The sequence below is a fragment of the Silene latifolia genome, chromosome 5, assembly GCF_048544455.1.
Source record: "Silene latifolia isolate original U9 population chromosome 5, ASM4854445v1, whole genome shotgun sequence".
Classification (NCBI taxonomy): Eukaryota; Viridiplantae; Streptophyta; class Magnoliopsida; order Caryophyllales; family Caryophyllaceae; genus Silene; species Silene latifolia.
Window position 1 is genome coordinate 43748230 of NC_133530.1, and position 6000 is coordinate 43754229.

A 6000-nucleotide genomic window follows, 5' to 3' on the forward strand; every position below is an offset into this window, starting at 1 on the left:
GGTGCACACGACACATCTTCGGTACCACCACCATATGTCAAATATACAAATTCGATTTGCCGAATGGGCCTGTTTGACACACTCTTCACCTGGGAAACATTGCAAACCAACCGCGTATTTCTCATCTAACACAACCATATCTTCCATGACTCTCTTTCTTTGAAGCAAAGTGTAGTCATCTGCAAACTCTGGCCAAGGCACGATGAAGGTACATATTTAGTACTTTGAAGGTACATCTTTAGTACTATGAAGGTACAAAGAAAATATTTCAAAGTGAATCTTGAAAAGGAATAGTGAATACTTCAAGAATAAATGGATATACCTCAGGAGACAGTATGAAATTGGAGATTTTGTATCGTACTAACATCCCTCGACACTCTCCGCACTTTTTCAACCACTTGTCTACATGGATTAGAAAATCTAATTCTTTCCATCAATCGACCTTTTACACGACCAAGACCAAACGACCGACTTCCATCTCCTGCTTTTCCCTTGAGAAAAGTGCGAGATGTCCAATTCAAAAGAGTATAGTAATCTCTTTCTACGAATCGTTTTTCATGGACAACACGGTCAACATAAACAAGCTGCAAGTAAAAACAGGATTATAAGCGGAAAATGGCGGGTTTTAAAACCATAATAACTAACAATAAATGTAACACATAAGATTTGTACCATTAGAAACAGGAGAGGTCCACCAAAGTGATTCTTCTTCCCCTTCTTGACCCAATCCTTTGTGTTATACCGCAAACTCTCCATGACAAATTGACACCAATCAAGCGACCAATGGCGGACACATTCCTCGGCGATTTTAGTACATGTGTGATTGACGAACGGCTTCGATTGTTGCGCATTAACAAAGACACAACAAGCACCACAAAATTAATCTTAAATTGATCACTGTAATCATCATGACAAATAATATGCTCTGCAAGGGTCTTGATATCCACTTGACCATCAACATGAAATTGAGCTTTCCAATGCGCGTAAACGCATCACATTCGCATCTTCATCACTACAAAGCATGAAAGTAAAACAGGTTTTCCTCCAATTGGGAGGCCAACAACATCATGAATACAAGAAGCAGAAACACGAAAGCTACTGTTTATCGGGTAGAATGATGAAATCCGAATACGGGTTGTAGTTCTCAATTAACCAATAACCAAGGCGTAAAGGAAGCCTTGTAACCCTTAGCCAAAACAATGAAGAAAAAACAATCTCTTCCAGAGCACACCATTGGTTGTAATCAAGGTATCGAAGGACATCAACAAAACTTTTAGGTGACATCCGGGTGGTAATACGGGAGAACGTTGGAGTAGGATCATCAACGGTGAGGACCGAGGTTGTTCAACCTCGGAGAAATACGGCGTGTAACAGGGATTCGGGATCGCCTTTGCGCTTCAATAAGCGAAAGTAGTTTTGCATGTAATATTAATCAGTTCTGTTGTGTTGTATACGTTTCACGAAGAAATGTCCTATCAGTTTTATTGAAATGTACATGATCTACAACAATAATGTGCACTCAATTATGACCTTTTGCATGTGGTCTTAAATTGATGCTACTTACGTTAAAAGTACTTTAAATTCAACAAAAATTCAAAAAAGCACAAATTAGATAAAACTTAAGAACAACAAACAAATCGAAATGTATAAGCAAGTTACGAAATCAACAAACAATGCGACAAATACAAATTCCGATAGCATGCAAATGAAAACACAAATTTCGATTTTAAAAACATCTTTTGAACTCAAAATTCATCAATAAAATAAATAATCCGGCAAAATGAACATAAGAAACATTATTTTAGATTACAGTAGAGTTACATAAATTAACGACGAAATCAAGAAAAGCTTGAAGCTAAACAGTACTCACCTTCATGACGAAATAGGTAAGAGAAAATCCAACAGAAAGACGAAAATGCAACTCCACAGAGAATAAGGAGAGAGAAATAGTTGAAAGCTTAACAAAGAAGGTCGGAATCCATGGTTGAAAGCTTAACGAAGAAGCGAGGTAGATTTCGGTGAAAAAGAAAGACAAAGCCCTCAAGTTTTGGTAAAGCAGCGCGCGTTATAGGCCCTTAGATTAGCGCGTCGGACAAGATCCAACGACCGACGCGTTCTCACGGTTCTCACGCTTGTGCCATTCTCATATGATCCGAAATCTTATTATTATTATTATTATTATTATTATTATTGTTATTATTGTTATTATTATTATTATTATTATTATTATTATTATTATTATTACTATTATTATTATTATTTTTTTTTTTTTAAAGGATGCGGGCAGCTTTCATTAAAAGAAAAAAAATAAAAGTTTACATGAAATTGGTGGGGAGCCGAGAGACAATCTGGGCTCCCACACCCTTAGCAATAGCAAAGCTAAGTCTAGTAAAAATGTAAGCGGCCACCCGAGGCCCCGCATCCTCAGATACCGAGAATTTCTGGATCCGCTTGAGCAAGGCAACAGCATCTGAACCCAGCTCCCCAAGTGAAGAGAAAGAGAAAGGAAGGAAACCATAACCCGCTACCGCGCACAAATCCACATACTTAGCACACTTTCACTGAGCAGCATCAACGACAACCCGGCCAGGCACAAAATCCGTCATCCCAGTCTGAGTCAAAGGAAAAGAACCTGTCAAGTCAACGCACACATCACGCCCCTGTCCCAAGTATAAAGCAACAAATCCGCAGGATGAAGAGAGCCACCATGTTCATCAACCAAACCGATATCAACCTCCTTTCCCGCAGTGATACCAGTTCTATAACAGATGTCGAAAAGAGTGTCCCAGATAAGGTTATGCCGATGTTTAACGCCCACAGTACCAGTACAAGAAACAGCGTGGTCCCCAAAAACATCCTCAGCAAAAACCCGAGAGCAAGCAGGACAGGGCCTAGATACCGTGAAAAATGGAACACCCAAACAATACCCCAGCATACTACGGTAAGTCATCCCGTTCATAGTCTGACCCAATCCCGAGATAGGAACCGCACGTAACCAATCAGAGAAGTGAGAACCCTGCTGAGACTGCCATAAAGCAAGCTGGCGAGGTGTCAAAGAGAAAACAGACTCTGAGGCAGCAACAACCGTCGCAAAATAAATATCTGCCAATTTCTTCATAAGTTTAGGGGCGGCAATTTCACTAGGGTTACCTAATATACCAGAGGCTGTAGTCGCAGTAAACACCTGTGCGACATCATCAAAAGCAGGGCCAGCAGCTACAATACCAGAAGGGCCGAGGAGCTTAGCCTGCAAACCAGCAGACGCAAACGGGGGACGCAATAAAAGCATAAAATAAAACATCTCCCGCAGCATAGACACCAAGACCACCAAGATGAAAAGGGAATGTAGCAAGGTGCCACTGCCAATCCTCAAAACCCGGCCCTGACGCGGTGACAATCCGTTCCAAGCTAGAACGAAGTGCGATATCAAAAGGAAGATGGACAGACCCAAAAACACTAGGGGAGCAAGTACGAAGTGAGAAGTAGAGCTTGGAAATACTAGTACAAGCTCGAAGAAGAAGCAACTCACATTGCGGGTCCTCAATCCTCGCAACCAAATCCATTAGCTCAATGGTCTTGGTTACTCTCTTCGCCACAATCTCACTGCTAAAATCAGGACAAGCACTGACAGGTCCACCCAAAACCTTAACACCACGCAATGGCCGAGAAATAGAAGGGGGGAAAACCTATGGAAGCTGACTCTGAGGATCCTCAACAGGCCAAAAGACCTCCGTCTTGGAGACATTAAGATGCAATCCAAAACGAGGGCCATCCACCATAATCAAATCCAAGACCTTCCCCACCTCCAAAGTATCACCCACAATGGTGCCATCATCTAAGTATCACGCCTGCATAGTGAGGTCAAAAGTGTCCCGGATCTTGCATACTAAGGGATGCAAAACCAAGGCGAAAAGCAAAGGGCCCAACGGATCAACCTGCTGGACACCATGACAAGACCACAAGCAGTGCTCCCCATAAAAAAGACGGGCAGGGCTGGAATAACAAAACTCCACCCAACGGGAAAGAACCGGGCAGGGACGGCGGACCTCCTGAAGCATGGTCTCACGATCAACAAGGTCGAAGGCATTCTGGAAATCCACCAGCAACATAGAAAGCCCAACCTCTGCCCCCCGAGCCTCAATGAGCCGGTTCAAGGCATGCAAGATAGCCTCTCCTCCACCGGATACGCCCACCCCAAACTGAAGCCCATAAAAATAAGAAGATAAAGAAGGACCAACCATAAAAGCACCAAACTTAGAGACAAGCCGTCTCCAGACCGTGCCAACAGCAATAGGACAAACCCCACCACCCGGTTTAACCAGTGGCGTGAGAGGGGCGCTAGCAATGTACTCACCCAGAGGAAGAGGACACCGGCCCTCAAGAAAAAGATTAACCACCCTAGTAATAGAAGTGAACAAATCATCAGAGATAGCCACAACAGCGCCACTCAAAAAGTCCATAAGGTGATGTGCACGAAAACCATCCCGCCCACAAGAAGTACCGCGTGGGAAACTCCGAATCATATCCAAAACCACAGCGGAAGAAGCAACCAGAGGATGATGATCCCCAGATAGAGGAGGCAATAAAGGAGGCGGGGCGACATGATGCTTCTCACACAAGGCCACAAGAGTGGCATCGGAGTATGGGGCGACCCCAGAGGAAGAAAGCACTCGAACAGCAGCAGTATAGTGGCCATCACAAATCTTCCGTCGACATTGGCGGAGGTTAAGCTCACTCAAATCCAGATCCTCATCCATATGAAACGAAGAAGGACCCTCATCAAAACACTCCTGCAACAACTGCAAACCCCCCCAGATACCCCCCAAGCAAGGATAGCCCTGGCAATACTCTCCTCCTGATGCTGACGCCGAATAGAAGTCCGACACTCATGATTACTCCGAGGAGCGAAAGTCTTGAGCAAACAAAGTGGTAGAACAAGCAAACGAACCCAGCGGGAGAGATCACTAGGGGAATCAGCCACATCATCCAAAGCCCCTTTCAAAGCCCGAGCAAACCCAAGACGGGCACTTAGGAGGAATAGATTTCTCTGTGCGAAGGCCCAACGACAATAAACGATCAAGCGGGCATATAGACCACTGAACAAGCTCAACACTAACATCAGAAGAAACCGAAGTAGAAGGAGCCGTAGGTCTCAGAATACCATAAATATGAAAGGTGTAAAGGCCAATAACACACTCCGGATGTATCACTATATCACCCCGACTATGCCGACATCTAGCTCGAGTAGTACGGGTTTTAAAACACACCCCACACAACCAGAGCCCCATCCGTCTCAAAGAACTCTCGGCATTGGAATAAACAGTCAAACTATCAGTAAGAGTCTGACGGATAAGGTCCAATGTACCCTCATGACAATGTCGGTCCTGTAAATGCTTCTGCCATGCAGCCTTAGTTAGGCCCTTACCAAAACCATCCCGACACGCATGAAGACCCGAAAAAGGACAATGGTACCGCACTAGCTCAGACATGAAAGGACAGAAAACCCAACACCCTTCCTCGCACAAAGCGGAACCGCTCAAGCAAAAAGAGGCAAGACCCACTCCTAGTCGGGTTAACCACCAACACACCACCCACTCACCGTGATGGTCAACAATCAACACAAGCGACCCTATCCATACGGCACTAGCACACCGCAACACCCACCATATACCACAGCCACAACCAGGCAGCAGCGGCAGAAAGTGGCCGGTGACCGTACCAGCAAACACCAAGGCCACAAACCAGCAGGTAAAAGAGCAACGTGATCGCAGTGTAATATCGCACTACTGACCACCAGCACGAAACACCTAAAAAAAAACCACCAGCAACCAGCAACCCGCAATACCCACCACAAACACCACCTACACGACTAGACAACAGGCATCAACTAGCGGTGGTCGGCATCGTGACAAGCGAAGACAACAAACGACCCCAAAAAAACAACCGTTAGAAACCGCGGCGAAAAAGCAACAACGGCGAGTAAAAGAGAAAACTTAACGG